Source organism: Lethenteron reissneri, unplaced genomic scaffold (genome assembly GCF_015708825.2).
Source record: "Lethenteron reissneri isolate LAM-NWPU_2019-01 unplaced genomic scaffold, ASM1570882v1 scaffold_1639, whole genome shotgun sequence".
Lineage (NCBI taxonomy): Eukaryota > Metazoa > Chordata > Hyperoartia > Petromyzontiformes > Petromyzontidae > Lethenteron > Lethenteron reissneri.
In genome coordinates, this window is record NW_026891376.1 from 4,642,900 (window position 1) to 4,663,530 (window position 20,631).

Sequence of the window (20,631 nt, forward strand, 5' to 3'; positions counted from 1 at the left end):
TCTCCCTTCGTATCGTACCCCCGCGTGTGTGAAAGGGAGTTAATGTTTCACAATGTTACATTCCCTGATTTTTTAAAATAGAAACATTTAAATTTCAAGCTTTTACATTAATAATTAAAACATTTAAATTAAATATTAACTCACAGCGACCTAAAGCCTACAGCTAGGCCTAAAGCCTAGAAATAGGCCTCAAAGTCTCCCTTCGTATCGTCCGATTAGGTGTAGCAACATCGCCCCCTACTGCAAACACTTGGCAGGACCCTACAAAAACCTCCAGTGGGGCTTTCCTGGCTAAACAAGTGTAATAATACATTATGTTTATATTCTTTGATATTCGTTCCTACCAGCCCACCCCGCAGGGTCCTGTTTATTATTTATTTTATTTCACCCTTATTCAACTCGTATATCATTTTGTATTGTATCTTTCTATCCATGTAACTTCACCAAGAGAACCAAGGAATGTGCATTCTGGTAGACAAGAAAGTGAGCGCTTGGTTATATCTCCAGCCTCGGGATATCAAAATATAACTCAAAATAAAACACCGATCCCTGGTGACACAGACTTACAACAAAGCTTGGCAAAACCCTCGGAATAATGGTAACAACGAGGGGCATTACGAATCTTGGTTCTTGGTTAAACATGAACCAAATAATAACCACGAGATATTAGACCCGGGGTAACTCATAAGAGGTACAAGAAATAGGTCCAACACACACAAGACCGGATAATATGTATTCCATGGAATCAAAGCCTCCCCGGCCACCTTTGTCTTCCAACAATTTGACACAAACACATGGCAGCCACAATTACGTATGAAGGGTGTCTGGCCTTGAGCTAACAAACACAACGAAGGGGGGGGGGATGCCAACAAGCATAAACTTAGACGGAAAACAGCCCATCCGGGGTCATCAAGGGAAGGGGGGGGGCATTCAGGCGCGGCCGCGGAGAGAGGACGGTGACAGAGGGCATCTGTTTTTTTTCTCTCGCAAGAGACGCACAGAGAGGGGAGGGAATTTCAGATATAACCAACGACACAGATCATGCAATTCAGTCTTGCAAAGGGGCAAACTCCGGGGCATGGCCTCGAGATCAACCATGGGTGTCGTGTCTCGTGGAGCGAAGGGACGATGTGTTGTTAAGAGCTGAGTTCGGTATGAACTGACAGAGTATCGCTGAAAGTTTATTCTACATTCATCCTGATGTTTTGAGTCGCTTGTGGAATCGAGGGTTTGCGATAAGTTGTATTGTACCAAGCTATCAGAGTTGCGTAAGAGGTGTGCTAATACAATTTACAAGTTTTGAGAGTAAGTGATCCAGCCAGCGACGAGCAGCTCACAGCAGCAGCCCTCTTAGAAGAAGGGTGGAGAGCACGAAAGTTGAGCAACGACAAGGCGAAGCCCCGAAGTGAGGGCGGGAGAGGTAACACAATGCCAGTGCAAAACTGGCAGCTGCACGCCAAGGGCGAAAGCAAGGAGAGAGAAAGGAGAGAGCACGGAGCAGTGGAAAGAGCCTGAGCCAGCGCAAGCCCTGAAGTAAGGGCAGGTGTCCGTGTGAAGCTGGCAGCTGCACGATCAAGGAGAGAGCACGGAGCAGTGGAAAGAGCCTGACCAGCCGCCCATGAGCAAGAGTGTCAGCGCCAGCGAGAGCGCCGTGGGTTCGACCCACATACACACCGACCAGCACCAGCTGGGAACCAATGCCAGAGTGAGGAGCGGCGACCATCAGACAAGCTGCGCGCGCTATCTGATGACGGAATCATCGCACACCGCCGACGGCGAGCATCACGCCAACTCAACCAGCAGTGAAGAGAGCTGCAACGCCAAGAGGAAGAGTGCCGTGTGTTTAATACACACACACACGTACACACAGCTACACACACACACAGCTACACACACACACGTACACACAGCTACACACACACACGTACACACACGTACACACAGCCACACACACACACAGCTACACAGCTACACACACAGCTACACACACACACAGCTACACAGCTACACACACACACAGCTACACACGTACACACAGCTACACACGTACACACAGCTACACACGTACACACAGCTACACACACACACACGAACACACACACACACGAACACACAGCTACACACACACACACGTACACACAGCTACACACACACACGTACACACAGCTACACACACACACGTACACACAGCTACACACACACACACGTACACACAGCTACACACACACACACGTACACACAGCTACACACACACACACGTACACACAGCTACACACACACACACGTACACACAGCTACACACACACACACGTACACACAGCTACACACACACGTACACACAGCTACACACACACACACGTACACACAGCTACACACACACACACGTACACACAGCTACACACACACACACGTACACACAGCTACACACACACACACGTACACACAGCTACACACACACACGTACACACAGCTACACACACACACGTACACACAGCTACACACACAGCTACACACACACACGTACACACAGCTACACGTACACTCAGCTACAAAGATCCCGTATAGCCTTAACAGACTGTAGGGTCAAGTGCTGTTAGCGAGCACCTATGAAGGCCAGAACGGCACACGAGGGGGTGGGTGGCCAGCACCACGCCCGACCGCCTTTGTCTCCCCAGTGGCGACGTTTACACACCGCACCAGGTACTCATTTAAGGCTGAGTCGACCTAGGGGAGGCCCAGGACCGGTTCAGATAATCGTCACTGGTGTTGGCCGTGAGCGGGAATCGAACCCGGGTCGCCAGGTTCATAGCGCAGCGCGCTAACCGCTACACTATTGCTCCCCACAGCTACACACACACACGTACACTCAGCTACACACACACACAGCTAAACACACACACACATACACACAGCTACACACACACACGTACACTCAGCTATACACACACACACACGTACACACAGCTACACACACACACGTACACTCAGCTATACACACACACACTCAGCTACACACACACACGTACACACAGCTACACACACGTACACTCACTACACAACACACACGTACACACAGCTACACACACACACACGTACACACAGCTACACACACACACGTACACTCAGCTACACACACACACACACACGTACACACAGCTACACACACACACACACAGCTAAACACACACACACATACACACAGCTACACACACACACGTACACTCAGCTATACACACACACACACAGGTACACACAGCTACACACACACACACTCAGCTACACACACACACACTTAGCTACACACACACACGTACACACAGCTACACACACACACGTACACACAGCTACACACACACACGTACACACAGCTACACACACAGCTACACACACACACGTACACACAGCTACACGTACACTCAGCTACAAAGATCCCCGTATAGCCTTAACAGACTGTAGGGTCAAGTGCTGTTAGCGAGCACCTATGAAGGCCAGAACGGCACACGAGGGGGTGGGTGGCCAGCACCACGCCCGACCGCCTTTGTCTCCCCAGTGGCGACGTTTACACACCGCACCAGGTACTCATTTAAGGCTGAGTCGACCTAGGGGAGGCCCAGGACCGGTTCAGATAATCGTCACTGGTGTTGGCCGTGAGCGGGAATCGAACCCGGGTCGCCAGGTTCATAGCGCAGCGCGCTAACCGCTACACTATTGCTCCCCACAGCTACACACACACACGTACACTCAGCTACACACACACACAGCTAAACACACACACACATACACACAGCTACACACACACACGTACACTCAGCTATACACACACACACACGTACACACAGCTACACACACACACGTACACTCAGCTATACACACACACACTCAGCTACACACACACACGTACACACAGCTACACACACACACGTACACTCAGCTACACACACACACACGTACACACAGCTACACACACACACACGTACACACAGCTACACACACACACGTACACTCAGCTACACACACACACACACACGTACACACAGCTACACACACACACACACAGCTAAACACACACACACATACACACAGCTACACACACACACGTACACTCAGCTATACACACACACACACAGGTACACACAGCTACACACACACACACTCAGCTACACACACACACACTTAGCTACACACACACACGTACACACAGCTACACACACACGTACACACAGCTACACACACACACACACGTACACACAGCTACACACACACACACACGTACACTCAGCTACACACACACACACGTACACTCAGCTACACACACACACACGTACACTCAGCTACACACACACACACGTACACTCAGCTACACACACACGTACACTCAGCTACACACACACACACCCGTACACACAGCTACACACACACACACGTACACACAGCTACACACACACACACACGTACACACAGCTACACACACACACGTACACACAGCTACACACACACACGTACACACAGCTACACACACACACGTACACACAGCTACACACAGCTACACACACACACGTACACACAGCTACACACACACGTACACACAGCTACACACACGTACACACAGCTACACACACACACACACACGTACACACAGCTACACACACACACACGTACACACAGCTACACACACGTACACACAGCTACACACACGCACACGTACACACAGCTACACACACGTACACACACACGTACACACAGCTACACACACATACACAGCTACACACACACGTACACACAGCTACACACACACACGCCGTCCCAGCGGCCCTGCTGGGAATCCCGAGGTATTTTCAGCACAAGGAACGCCGTACCGCGTAATCCGCCAAGTCAACAAGTGGAAAAGAAGACACACGCACACAACACGCATATCGGGACGAATAAGATGAAAAGCATTTACTGCCCATTGAGTTACGTGGATACGGTCGTTCAGAAGTATTTTTGTCATTCCTTTTCGTTGATTGCATAATCTTGCCAATGAATTAATTGACGTATACTTTTGCTTTGGGGAAATGTTTCTTTATTGCCGTTCGTATGAATATCGTCGCATGCATGTTTAAGGACGTCTTCCTATCGCCGTATATGCTCGCGTTACTCTGAGGAATTAATCGAATGTTCTGTTACCCAGTAAACAACGTAATCATTGAGGGTTAAATGTACGGATCAATGAGAACATCTCCAGGGGTACTGTGTTGACAATTCCAAGCATAAGATTTCGAATATTAAAGTTATGTTTTTGGTTAGAAATTTAAATTTCTTAACACAAAAGAGTCCGAGTGGTGCCTTCCTAAGTTCATGCGTAATGATCTCAAATATGAGAACTGTATCCTGCGGTGAGATTTGAATTTGGAGACACGAAGACACAATCAGTAAATGTTAAAACGAGACTAATTGTATTATCCCGAGTGATAATACGACCCTAGGCAACGAAGATAAGCATAATTATCATAACTGCATACATTAGCATAATTGCATACAGTTGCATAACTTTATAGGATCACCTCCCTAATTAGCATAATTTCGGATAATTACACATTTTTCCTATTTACATTTAATTTTTATTATTTTTAATTAATTTTTCAAGGCCCAACATATACAACAGGTGTGAAGCCAGCCAGGCTCACGATGTCCTTGAATGCTGGGATGAACAGATCTGACTTCAGCTGCATGTGTGTGCTGTGTTAACTTCTTGACTGTTTCCATTCTTACAAAGAGCTCCAGAGGAAAACAAAAAACAAACTACAGCTTTGATATAACCTCCCTGTTCAATAGAGTTAATAGAATTTACTGCAAACACAAACTTTACACTGTCACACACTGGCATGGCTCACAGGTGGTGGTGTATTAATGCTTCCTTACTCCACCAAGAAATTCATTGAGGATCAATCAACATCGCCGAGGCTGCGTCTCTCTCCCCGTGGTGTTAACTACCTCTCCTGGTATACAGGAAGTCGTGGGTTCGATCCCGACCCTGACCCCCGGTTGTCCCCATCTCGACATGCAGAGAGTGAACACCGCCACGCGTCTAGAGTGAACACCGCCACGCGTCTAGAGTGAACACCGCCACGCGTCTAGAGTGAACACCGCCACGCGTCTAGAGTGAACACCGCCACGCGTCTAGAGTGAACACCACCACGCGTCTAGAGTGAACACCGCCACGCGTCTAGAGTGAACACCGCCACGCGTCTAGAGTGAACACCGCCACGCGTCTAAAGTGAACACCGCCACGCGTCTAGAGTGAACACCGCCACGCGTCTAGAGTGAACACCGCCACGCGTCTAGAGTGAACACCGCCACGTGTCTAGAGTGAACACCGCCACGTGTCTAGAGTGAACACCGCCACGTGTCTAGAGTGAACACCGCCACGTGTCCAGAGTGAACACCGCCACGTGTCCAGAGTGAACACCGCCACGCGTCTAGAGTGAACACCGCCACGTGTCTAGAGTGAACACCACCACGTGTCCAGAGTGAACACCGCCACGCGTCTAGAGTGAACACCGCCACGCGTCTAGAGTGAACACCGCCACGCGTCTAGAGTGAACACCGCCACGCGTCTAGAGTGAACACCGCCACGCGTCCAGAGTGAACACCGCCACGCGTCCAGAGTGAACACCGCCACGCGTCCAGAGTGAACACCGGCACACGTCCAGAGTGAACACCACCACGCATCTAGAGTGAACACCACCACGTGTCTAGAGTGAACACCGCCACGCGTCTAGAGTGAACACCGCCACGCGTCTAGAGTGAACACCGCCACGCGTCTAGAGTGAACACCGCCACGCGTCTAGAGTGAACACCGCCACGCGTCCAGAGTGAACACCGCCACGCGTCCAGAGTGAACACCGCCACGCGTCTAGAGTGAACACCGCCACGCGTCCAGAGTGAACACCGCCACGCGTCCAGAGTGAACACCGGCACGCGTCTAGAGTGAACACCGCCACGCGTCTAGAGTGAACACCGCCACGCGTCTAGAGTGAACACCGCCACGCGTCTAGAGTGAACACCGCCACGTGTCTAGAGTGAACACCGCCACGTGTCTAGAGTGAACACCGCCACGTGTCCAGAGTGAACACCGCCACGTGTCTAGAGTGAACACCACCACGCGTCTAGAGTGAACACCGCCACGCGTCTAGAGTGAACACCGCCACGCGTCTAGAGTGAACACCGCCACGTGTCTAGAGTGAACACCGCCACGCGTCTAGAGTGAACACCGCCACGCGTCTAGAGTGAACACCGCCACGCGTCTAGAGTGAACACCGCCACGTGTCTAGAGTGAACACCGCCACGCGCCTAGAGTGAACACCGCCACGCGTCTAGAGTGAACACCGCCACGCGTCTAGAGTGAACACCGCCACGCGTCTAGAGTGAACACCGCCACGCGTCTAGAGTGAACACCGCCACGCGTCTAGAGTGAACACCGCCACGTGTCTAGAGTGAACACCGCCACGTGTCTAGAGTGAACACCGCCACGCGTCTAGAGTGAACACCGCCACGCGTCTAGAGCGAACACCGCCACGCGTCTAGAGCGAACACCGCCACGTGTCTAGAGTGAACACCGCCACGTGTCTAGAGTGAACACCGCCACGTGTCTAGAGTGAACACCGCCACGCGTCTAGAGTGAACACCGCCACGCGTCTAGAGTGAACACCGCCACGTGTCTAGAGTGAACACCGCCACGTGCCTAGAGTGAACACCGCCACGCGTCTAGAGTGAACACCGCCACGCGTCTAGAGTGAACACCGCCACGCGTCTAGAGTGAACACCGCCACGCGTCTAGAGTGAACACCGCCACGCGTCTAGAGTGAACACCGCCACGCGTCTAGAGTGAACACCGCCACGCGTCTAGAGTGAACACCGCCACGCGTCTAGAGTGACCACCGCCACGCGTCTAGAGTGAACACCGCCACGCGTCTAGAGTGAACACCGCCACGCGTCTAGAGTGAACACCGCCACGCGTCTAGAGTGAACACCGCCACGCGTCTAGAGTGAACACCGCCACGCGTCTAGAGTGACCACCGCCACGCGTCTAGAGTGAACACCGCCACGCGTCTAGAGTGAACACCGCCACGCGTCTAGAGTGAACACCGCCACGCGTCTAGAGTGAACACCGCCACGCGTCTAGAGTGAACACCGCCACGCGTCTAGAGTGAACACCGCCACGCGTCTAGAGTGAACACCGCCACGCGTCTAGAGTGAACACCGCCACGCGTCTAGAGTGAACAACCGCCACGCGTCTAGAGTGAACACCGCCACGCGTCTAGAGTGAACACCGCCACGCGTCTAGAGTGAACACCGCCACGCGTCTAGAGTGAACACCGCCACGCGTCTAGAGTGAACACCGCCACGCGTCTAGAGTGAACACCGCCACGCGTCTAGAGTGAACACCGCCACGCGTCTAGAGTGAACACCGCCACGCGTCTAGAGTGAACACCGCCACGCGTCTAGAGTGAACACCGCCACGCGTCTAGAGTGAACACCGCCACGCGTCTAGAGTGAACACCGCCACGCGTCTAGAGTGAACACCGCCACGCGTCTAGAGTGAACACCAGCCACGTGTCGAGTGAACACCGCCACGCGTCTAGAGTGAACACCGCCACGTGTCGAGTGAACACCGCCACGCGTCTAGAGTGAACACCGCCACGTGTCGAGTGAACACCACCACGCGTCTAGAGTGAACACCGCCACGTGTCGAGTGAACACCACCACGCGTCTAGAGTGAACACCGCCACGTGTCGAGTGAACACCGCCACGCGTCTAGAGTGAACACCGCCACGTGTCGAGTGAACACCGCCACGCGTCTAGAGTGAACACCGCCACGTGTCGAGTGAACACCACCACGCGTCTAGAGTGAACACCGCCACGTGTCGAGTGAACACCGCCACGCGTCTAGAGTGAACACCGCCACGTGTCGAGTGACACCGCCACGCGTCTAGAGTGAACACCGCCACGTGTCGAGTGAACACCGCCACGCGTCTAGAGTGAACACCGCCACGTGTCGAGTGAACACCGCCACGCGTCTAGAGTGAACACCGCCACGTGTCGAGTGAACACCGCCACGCGTCTAGAGTGAACACCGCCACGTGTCGAGTGAACACCGCCACGTGTTGACGAGCCTCACCTTGTTGTTGTTGTGGGCAGGTCGCTGCTGAAAACAAGAGCGGTACAGCAGCTCAAGCGGGCGTGGCCTGGTAAAAATATGAAAAAAACCGGTGTTAGTATAGAATATTTAAACAAAGGTACAAAGTGGCGATCCGGGTGAAGACAAATTAAACTTAAGCGAGAGAATTGAAGCGAACGCGACCAGGCGAGGGCAGGAGGCAAGGCCCGCGTTGTAAAGTTCCACCCTGCACATCGCCTCCATGCTGCTGCTACTCAATTGACATCCCGACGAGAGAGAGAGCGAGGCTCTACCTCGCTACACAACAACAGCCACCACAACCACCACCACAACCACCACAACAACAACCACCACAACAACCGCGATGAGAATTTCTCACCTCGGATTTCAGTGCACGGGCCGAGCGGCAACTTTCTGGTCCCTCGTGACGTCACGCAGCAGCAGGTGACATGACGTCACTAGCGGGGTAAGATGACACTCCCCTCCCACAATGAGCGGCCCTCAACTCGCGACGACTTTCACGAATAAATTATGTTAATGAGCCGCCAGTCACCGGGCGTGGCTTTGCCCAAATAAGGATTGGCACTGGGACAGACATCGGCAGCGGCCTAGCGGAGGTGACGTCACGCGCAAGAGCGCGGTGGTCGGGGTAGGTGACATGACGTCACTAGCGAGGCACACTTCCCCATTGCGTTTGACGCCGATGAGATCACGCGGCGCTGTGACGTCAGAGGGCTGGGTCAGAGTTCAAGTTTGTTGACAGAAGGGGAGCGGCAGTGACGTGGTGAGCGCTGCGCTCCGCACCGACCAGCCGAGTTCCATTCCCGCTCGTGGCCAACGCCGCCAGAGACACTTTCTGAGCCGGTCCTGAGCCTCCCCTACGTCGACTCAGCCTCAAACGAGTCCCCGGTGCGGTGTGTCAACATCGCCAGCACTGGGGAGACAAAGGCGGCCGGGCGTGGTGCTGGCCACCCACCACCCCCTCTGTGTGTGCCGTGACGACCTGCACCGGTGCTGCTACTCGCTGTGAGCAGCACTTTGTAGACGTCGTGGCTTGGCTCTCCAGCACACCGCTGGCGACATGTCACGATGACATTTTCATGAAAAGAAAATCGCCATACGAACCTCGGCCGTTTTTTGGCAAAATTGGCCCAATTTTCATGGCTTTATTTTTCAACGAAAAGTGCATTCCTTGGTTGTGTTTATAGCCTGAGTAGCCCATATATTACGTTAAAAAGTGGGGAATTTGATGCATGAAATTTTCGAATATAAAAAAGTTCATCGGCATACTGTGCCGTTTTTAGGCTCAATAAGCCAAACTTTTGACAGCTTTATTTTGGACGAAAGTTAATTCCTCTATTGTATTTATCCTTAGTATGCCATGTATTAGATTAAAATGCCGTTTTTGGTCAATAATGGCCAAATTTTTACAGCTTCATTTTTCAACAAAAGTGCAATCCTCGGGTGTGCTTAGCCTTAGTATCCTATATATTACGTAAAAAAAAGTGGTAAATTTCACCATGAAATTTTAAAGTAAAAAAATTAAATCGGCCAAAATTGGCCACACTTTCACAGCCTTATTTGTCGACAAGGTTCATTGCTCCATTGTATTTAGCCTTAGTATGCTATGTATTTGATTAAAATTGGAAAATTTCACGATGAAATGTTCATGTCCCAAACAGAAAATCGACATACTAAACCTCTGCCGTTTTTGGCTAAAATTGAAACGAATTTTTACAGCTGTATTTTTAAATAAAAAGTGCATTCCTCGGTTGTGTTGAGCATGATTAGCCTATAAATTACATTAAAAGTGGGAAATTTGACCATGAAATTTGAAGTAAAAAGATCAAATCGGCATACTTTACCAATGGCGTTCTTGGCCAAAATTTGCTACATTTTCATAGCTAGATTTTCCAAGAAAAAGTTAACTCCTCCATTTTGTTAAGCATTAGTATGCTCTATATTACTTTAAAAGTGGGACATTTCACGATGACATTTTCACGTCCATAAAAGGAAAATCGCCATACTAACCTAGGCCGTTTTTGGCAAAATCGATCCAATTTTTTTAGCTTTTTTTGCAACGAAAAGTGCATTCCTTGGTTGTGTTTAGCCTGAGTAGCCCATATATTACGTTAAAAAGTGGGGAATTTCATGAATTAACTTTTCGAATATAGAAAAGTTAATCGGCATACTGTGCCGTTTTTAGGCTCAATAAGCCCAACTTTCACAGATTTATTTTCGGACGAAAGTTAATTGGCTCCATTGTATTTAGCCTTAGTATGCTATGTATTAGATTAAAAGTGGAACATTTCACGATGAAATGTTCACGACCCCAACAGAAAATCGGCATGCTAACCTCTGCCGTTTTTGGCAAAAATTGAACCAATTTTTACAGCTGTATTTTGAAACAAAAAGTGCATTTCCTCGGTTGTGTTTAGACTGAGTAGCCTCTATATTACATTAAAAGTGGGAAATTTCACAATGAAATTTGAAGTAAAAAGATCAAATCGGCATACTTTACCAATGCCGTTCTTGGTCAAAATTTGCTCAATTTTCATAGCTAGATTTTTCAAGAAAAAGTGAATTCCTCCATTTTGTTAAGCATTAGTATGCTCTATATTACTTTAAAAGTGGAAAATTTCACGATTAAATTTTCACGCCCCAAAAATAAAATCAGGGATACTTACTTATGCCGGTTTAACCAAAATAAGCCAAATTTTCATAGCTTTTTTTTTCAACAAAAAGTTAATTCATCAATTGTATTTACCCTTAGTATGCTATGTATTAGATTAAAAGTGGAACATTTTATGATGAAATGTGCACGTCCCAATATAGAATATCGGCATACCGTTTTTGGCCAATAATGGACAAATATTTGCAACTTCATTTTTCAACAAAAGTGCAATCCTCGGGTGTGCTTAGCCTTAGTATCCTATATATTACGATAAAAGGTGGGAAATTTCACACCGGGTACTTCCCGCGAGTACTCTTATATAAGCACACAACTTCATCTGTCTGTGATGAACGCTGCACTTTACTTAGTTTTCATGCAGGAGGCGCTGCAAACCTACGCGCCCCCTGCATGAACGACGGAGGAGCAGGGACAGACGTTCGATCGCGTTGGAATCGATCTGCAGACGGCGGTCTTCTGGCACGGCCAGCTCTATGTCGCCTTATCTCCACCCCGCGATCCCAACCAGGAGAAAGTCCGCATCAAACCGAACCCCGGTAAGGCCATCTACTTAACGACGAAAATAATTCACGCGAAATGTTGTTTTCAATTAAGTCTTCCAGATGTAAAATGATATAATACAATTATCTAATTAAAACATAATACAATTCAAGTTGTTTCATTTTAAAACTCCAAAATGGAGCATCGGGAGTTGGCGTGAATGCGTCGTTCATGTGCAATTTTCTTCGTGACTTTCCTGGCCGAAAGCCGTGAATGGTTGTGAGGGGGCACCGCAGGCAATCAGGCTTGCTTCAACCCCATGGTTGTCAACATCCAGACGTTAATCGGCAAGGACCATTTCTTGTCCGAGTTCGCCAACATATAAGACGTCATGCAAAATTCTAATGAGTGTTGTTGTGGAGAATGTATCTACTAGATGTGCTCTGCCTTGTAACCAAATACAAATCTATACCAAAAATGCATTTCAAATAGGCTCTTAGAATTACCTCCTTGCTATGAAGCAGATCAGCAGACACAACATCTTTCATTTATCAATCTCTCCACGAAACAAATGAATGTTTTACACAAACTATAACTAGCACGGACTTCTGGGAGTGCGTCAATTATTCAGTGCAAGCCACCTGTGGACCCTTATTGGTGCACAGCGTCTCAACAGCAGCCGGGCTTGTTTCAACCGATAGTTACGGACATCCAGACGTTAATCAGCAAGGAGCATTTCTAGTCCGAGTTAGACAAAATCTACGTCAACACGTAATGCAAAATTATAATTCGTGTTGTAGAGAATGTACCTCCTCTATGTGTAACTTTTAAGTGGTTTGCCTTGTAACTGATGAATGATCCGAGTGTGCTCCTATTTCAAAGACAATGAGTTGCTCCAGAGGGAGATGCTTCCTGAAACCACAAAAGTACTCTTTGACCTGTATCACAAGAACAATGAGTCTCACCTGAGTGATCTGTACAGGTTACTCCAAAAACACACACTTTGTCCTAACATCACTTAATCAATGTTTGACCCTTGTAGACAAAATGTTACATGTACGCACACAATCGACAAGTATTCATTCTAAATTATTGACAATAATTTTTACGAAGTTAAATTACTGCATTGAAATATGCTGCATCAGGTTACATCGTATTAACAAGATAAACAAAAAACACTGTCTGCTTAATAGTGTATGTACAACATACTATTGTGTCATTCAAAACGAGTAGGCCATTGGATGCTGTCGTCTGGGTCAAAATTGAGCAAATTCTAAACATTACCTACAAACTCCACAACTAAGATGCCACATCAACCATCGCCCCCTACTGACAGGCTCTTGTTCACATGCAGGCCGGTGCAGGGCCACCACCTTGTGCCACACAGGGGCAGCTGCTACTTGGGGATGCTCTTCGAGTGTTTGAGACGAGAAACGATACAAAACTACTAATTGCCGAGGCAATTAAGCAAGCACAATATAAATGCATTATGATAACATAGTGAATGCTTGGGAGCTTATTGGCTCTCGCTCCTGGTTAGAGATCTACCCAACACACAGGTCCACAACGACTGGCCGCTCTTACCCTGCAGGTTGAACCTAGGGAACCGAGTGTTCAACTTCACATTCTTTTCATTAAAGGCCTGTGACAAAGGTGCATCTATTGGAGCGGCATCGTCTAAGGCAGTGGTTCTTAACCTTGTTGGAGATACTGAACCCCACCAGTTTCATATGCACATTCACAGAACCCTTCTTAAATGGAAAAATAAAATTATTTTTTCAAATTCAAAACATAGGTACATGTTTTACTGGTGCACAATCATACGAGTCAGGTGTGTGTCTTAACCTCCGCCGAACCCCTGAGACTGACTCACCGAACCCCTGGGGCTCGATCGAACCCAGGTTAAGAACCACTGGTCTATGGCTTACGCATCTCCCCGGGTCTCCATTTGACTTTGTATTGTCTCGGAGGAAGTCCACCCACACCTCCACTTCCACAAACTGCTGGGAGTTGCCTCGCTCTGCCTCACAGTCAGAATTCTCCTCCTGCTTCACGTTGCCTCCATCGATGTGAAAGTCCGATTTTGGAATTGAATCTTCATCTTCACATTTTACCTTCACTTCTTCGCTCTTCACCATCACTTCTTCACATTTCACCTTCACCTCTTCAAATTTCACCTCGATACCTTTAAAAGTTTCCAAGCTGGGATTTTCTTCCGGTTCTTGTTTCATGAGAGATGGGCTCATTGAGGCACTTTGACTTTCACAAGCTGATATCAGACTCCGCTCCTTGTGGATATTATGATGCTTGTGTGTTCTCTGGTGTTTTTAAGAGTCGATGAACTTGCAAACGCCTTCCCACACACACTGCACGTCCAGGGTTCTCTCCCGTGTGTGTTCTCTGGTGTGCTACAAGAGCAGATGACATTGCAAACGCCTTCCCACACACACTGCACTTGAAGGGTTTCTCTCCAGAGTGTGTTCTCTGGTGTGCTACAAGAGCAGATAACTGTGCAAACGCCTTCACACACACACTGCGTTTGAAGGGTTTTTCTCCCGTGTGTGTTCTCTTGTGTGTTGCAAGAGTAGATGAAAGTGCAAACGCCTTCCACACACACTGCACTTGAAGGGTTCCTCTCCCGTGTGTGTTCTCTGGTGTTTTGCACGATGAGATGAATCTAAAAACGCCTTCCCACACACACTGCACTTGAAGGGTTTTTCTCCCGTGTGTGTTCTCTGGTGTTTTACAAGAGTAGATGAATGTGAAAATGCCTTCCCACACACACTGCACTTGAAGGGTTTTTCTCCCGTGTGTGTTCTCTGGTGTTTTACAAGAGTAGATGAAAGTGCAAACGCCTTCCCACACACACTGCACTTGAAGGGTTTTCTCTCCCGTGTGTGTTCTCTGGTGTGTTACAAGAGTAGATGACTTTGTAAACGCCTTCCACACACACTGCACTTGAATGGTTTCTCTCCCGTGTGTGTTCTCTGGTGTTCTACAAGAACATATGACTGTGCAAACGCCTTCCCACACACACTGCACTTGAAGGGTTTTTCTCCCGTGTGTGTTCTCTGGTGTGTTGCAAGAGTAGATGAAAGTGCAAACGCCTTCCGACATACACTGCACTTGAAGGGTTTCTCTCCCGTGTGTGTTCTCTGGTGTTTTACAAGATGAGCTGAATCTGAAAACGCCTTCCCACACACACTGCACTTGCAGGGTTTCTCTCCCGTGTGTGTTCTCTGGTGTTCTACAAGAGTAGATGACTTTGCAAACGCCTTCCCACACACACTGCACTTGAAGGGTTTCTCTCCCGTGTGTGTTCTCTGGTGTACTACAAGAGCAGATGACTTTGCAAACGCCTTCCCACATACACTGCACTTGAAGGGTTTCTCTCCCGTGTGTGTTCTCTGGTGTGTTACAAGAGTAGATGAATCTGAAAACGCCTTCCACACACACTGCACTTGCAGGGTTTCTCTCCCGTGTGTGTTCTCTGGTGTGTTACAAGAGTAGATGACCGTGCAAACGCCCTCCCACACACACTGCACTTGAAGGGTTTCTCTCCCGTGTGTGTTCTCATGGTGCCGTGTCAAATGTTCAGGACAATTCGTGCTGTATGAACACCGGTCGCATTGTTGCCTTGTCGCACCGAGCTGCGCCGAGTGCCTTTGCTCCATCAGACCAATTCTGCAGAGGAAAGTACAGAGGAAGCGTCAGTTGCAGACAGAAAAAAAAATATCTACACGTCAGTATCGATGCACAGAGGAATGCATATACACAGTCACACGTGACTTACACGTCAATACTTATTTATATATTCATGATATAGTGAAAAAGCTTCCCAAATTCATCACGCGGGCTGTTATGGCACACAATGAGAGGGCAAATTGGTCACAAATTTCGGCTGTCTGGCTACAAAGGAATATTTATGAAAGCTAAATTCAGTTGACATAGCAAAAGGTGTTGAAAATAATACTATTTGTGTTGTGCAGAAATTCATAAATTCATGCTCAATCGCAACTTAGATGTGTGTTGTATATATAGACCTTTCCAAAATATATATTGAGAATAATTCGAACCCATTTTTTCCTTAAATAATTAATAAATGAAACCAACACTCAACTCCGCTACCCCTCAAACCACACCAAGCATCTGGAGGTCATTAAACAACAAACTTCGGGGCAAAGAGGGGTTCGCGACTATCTGGAAATCTCCAGGCTGGCAGATGAACCATATGACATGACCTCCCCGGACGTTTTGGACAGTTCACAAACAAATCTCCAGAGCACATAGCAGAGACAAACGGACGTTACAACTCGCATTTTCTTTAACGGCAAAAGTTTGAAAACTCGTCAAAAGAAACAAATCGACGTTATAGACTGCAGTCTATATGAGCGGCTTTATACTGGTAGGAACGAAGTGGACCAACACCAATAGATTATATCATCCGTCCGTTTGTCCATTTGTCCGTCCGTCCGTCCGTGTAGCAACATCGCCCCCTACTGCAAACACTTGGCATGACCCTACAAAAAACCTTGAGACTCAGTGACGCTATCCTGGCTAAACAAGTGTAACATTCCCTTATAATTCCCTCAGATAGCTTTTAATTAAAACATTAAATTATGAGGCTTTCCTGGCTAACACGTGTAACATTCCTTATAATTCCCTGAGATAGCTTTTAATTAAAACTTTGAAATTAAATTAAAAAACTCACAGCGCCCTAAAGCCTACAGCTAGGCCTAAAGCCTAGAACTAGGCCTGAAACTCTCCCTTCGTATCGTACCCCCGCGTGTGTGAAAGGGAGTTAATGTTTCACAATGTTACATTCCCTGATTTTTTAAAATAGAAACATTTAAATTTCAAGCTTTTACATTAATAATTAAAACATTTAAATTAAATATTAACTCACAGCGACCTAAAGCCTACAGCTAGGCCTAAAGCCTAGAAATAGGCCTCAAATTCTCCCTTCGTATCGTCCGATTAGGTGTAGCAACATCGCCCCCTACTGCAAACACTTGGCAGGACCCTACAAAAACCTCCAGTGGGGCTTTCCTGGCTAAACAAGTGTAATAATACATTATGTTTATATTCTTTGATATTCGTTCCTACCAGCCCACCCCGCAGGGTCCTGTTTATTATTTATTTTATTTCACCCTTATTCAACTCGTATATCATTTTGTATTGTATCTTTCTATCCATGTAACTTCACCAAGAGAACCAAGGAATGTGCATTCTGGTAGACAAGAAAGTGAGCGCTTGGTTATATCTCCAGCCTCGGGATATCAAAATATAACTCAAAATAAAACACCGATCCCTGGTGACACAGACTTACAACAAAGCTTGGCAAAACCCTCGGAATAATGGTAACAACGAGGGGCATTACGAATCTTGGTTCTTGGTTAAACATGAACCAAATAATAACCACGAGATATTAGACCCGGGGTAACTCATAAGAGGTACAAGAAATAGGTCCAACACACACAAGACCGGATAATATGTATTCCATGGAATCAAAGCCTCCCCGGCCACCTTTGTCTTCCAACAATTTGACACAAAACACATGGCAGCCACAATTACGTATGAAGGGTGTCTGGCCTTGAGCTAACAAACACAACGAAGGGGGGGGGGATGCCAACAAGCATAAACTTAGACGGAAAACAGCCCATCCGGGGTCATCAAGGGAAGGGGGGGGGGCATTCAGGCGCGGCCGGCGGAGAGAGGACGGTGACAGAGGGCATCTGTTTTTTTTCTCTCGCAAGAGACGCACAGAGAGGGGAGGGAATTTCAGATATAACCAACGACACAGATCATGCAATTCAGTCTTGCAAAGGGGCAAACTCCGGGGCATGGCCTCGAGATCAACCATGGGTGTCGTGTCTCGTGGAGCGAAGGGACGATGTGTTGTTAAGAGCTGAGTTCGGTATGAACTGACAGAGTATCGCTGAAAGTTTATTCTACATTCATCCTGATGTTTTGAGTCGCTTGTGGAATCGAGGGTTTGCGATAAGTTGTATTGTACCAAGCTATCAGAGTTGCGTAAGAGGTGTGCTAATACAATTTACAAGTTTTGAGAGTAAGTGATCCAGCCAGCGACGAGCAGCTCACAGCAGCAGCCCTCTTAGAAGAAGGGTGGAGAGCACGAAAGTTGAGCAACGACAAGGCGAAGCCCCGAAGTGAGGGCGGGAGAGGTAACACAATGCCAGTGCAAAACTGGCAGCTGCACGCCAAGGGCGAAAGCAAGGAGAGAGAAAGGAGAGAGCACGGAGCAGTGGAAAGAGCCTGAGCCAGCGCAAGCCCTGAAGTAAGGGCAGGTGTCCGTGTGAAGCTGGCAGCTGCACGATCAAGGAGAGAGCACGGAGCAGTGGAAAGAGCCTGACCAGCCGCCCATGAGCAAGAGTGTCAGCGCCAGCGAGAGCGCCGTGGGTTCGACCCACATACACACCGACCAGCACCAGCTGGGAACCAATGCCAGAGTGAGGAGCGGCGACCATCAGACAAGCTGCGCGCGCTATCTGATGACGGAATCATCGCACACCGCCGACGGCGAGCATCACGCCAACTCAACCAGCAGTGAAGAGAGCTGCAACGCCAAGAGGAAGAGTGCCGTGTGTTTAACACACACACAGTACACACAGCTACACACACACAGCTACACACACACTACACACTACACACACACACGTACACACGTACACACACCACACACACACAGCTACACAGCTACACACACAGCTACACACACACACAGCTACACAGCTACACACCACCAGCTACACACGTACACACAGCTACACGTACACACAGCTACACACGTACACACAGCTACACACACACACAACACACACACACGACACACAGCTACACACACACACACGTACACACAGCTACACACACACACGTACACACAGCTACACACACACTACACACAGCTACACACACACACGTACACACAGCTACACACACACACACGTACACACAGCTACACACACACACCGTACACACAGCTACACACACACACTAACACACTACACACACACACGTACACACAGCTACACACACACGTACACACAGCTACACACACACACACGTACACACAGCTACACACACACACACGTACACACAGCTACACACACACACGTACACACAGCTACACACACACACGTACACACAGCTACACACACACACGTACACACAGCTACACACACACACGTACACACAGCTACACACACAGCTACACACACACACGTACACACAGCTACACGTACACTCAGCTACAAAGATCCCCGTATAGCCTTAACAGACTGTAGGGTCAAGTGCTGTTAGCGAGCACCTATGAAGGCCAGAACGGCACACGAGGGGGTGGGTGGCCAGCACCACGCCCGACCGCCTTTGTCTCCCCAGTGGCGACGTTTACACACCGCACCAGGTACTCATTTAAGGCTGAGTCGACCTAGGGGAGGCCCAGGACCGGTTCAGATAATCGTCACTGGTGTTGGCCGTGAGCGGGAATCGAACCCGGGTCGCCAGGTTCATAGCGCAGCGCGCTAACCGCTACACTATTGCTCCCCACAGCTACACACACACACGTACACTCAGCTACACACACACACAGCTAAACACACACACACATACACACAGCTACACACACACACGTACACTCAGCTATACACACACACACGTACACACAGCTACACACACACACGTACACTCAGCTATACACACACACACTCAGCTACACACACACACGTACACACAGCTACACACACACGTACACTCAGCTACACACACACACACGTACACACAGCTACACACACACACGTACACACAGCTACACACACACACGTACACTCAGCTACACACACACACACACACGTACACACAGCTACACACACACACACACAGCTAAACACACACACACATACACACAGCTACACACACACGTACACTCAGCTATACACACACACACACAGGTACACACAGCTACACACACACACTCAGCTACACACACACACACTTAGCTACACACACACGTACACACAGCTACACACACACGTACACACAGCTACACACACACACACACGTACACACAGCTACACACACACACACACGTACACTCAGCTACACACACACACACGTACACTCAGCTACACACACACACACGTACACTCAGCTACACACACACACACGTACACTCAGCTACACACACACGTACACTCAGCTACACACACACACACCCGTACACACAGCTACACACACACACACGTACACACAGCTACACACACACACACACGTACACACAGCT

The 20,631-nt window shown here is 48.5% G+C and overlaps 1 protein-coding gene and 1 pseudogene across 1 annotated transcript in view; both read right to left on the reverse strand.

The window, feature by feature from the left end:
- The window catches only part of LOC133363022 (zinc finger protein 91-like), a 31,589-nt gene extending 22,019 nt beyond the window's left edge, over positions 1-9,570 (reverse strand). Inside the window, exons 1-2 of the mRNA XM_061582033.1 lie at positions 9,540-9,570; positions 9,161-9,227 (exon numbers count right to left, since the gene is read on the reverse strand). The gene's annotated coding sequence lies outside the window, so the exon portion shown is untranslated. The remainder of the gene's footprint in view (positions 1-9,160; positions 9,228-9,539) is intronic.
- Positions 9,571-14,274: 4,704 nt separating this feature from the next.
- LOC133338970 (zinc finger protein 84-like) lies at positions 14,275-15,909 on the reverse strand (annotated as a pseudogene).
- Between the last annotated feature and the right edge of the window lie 4,722 nt (positions 15,910-20,631).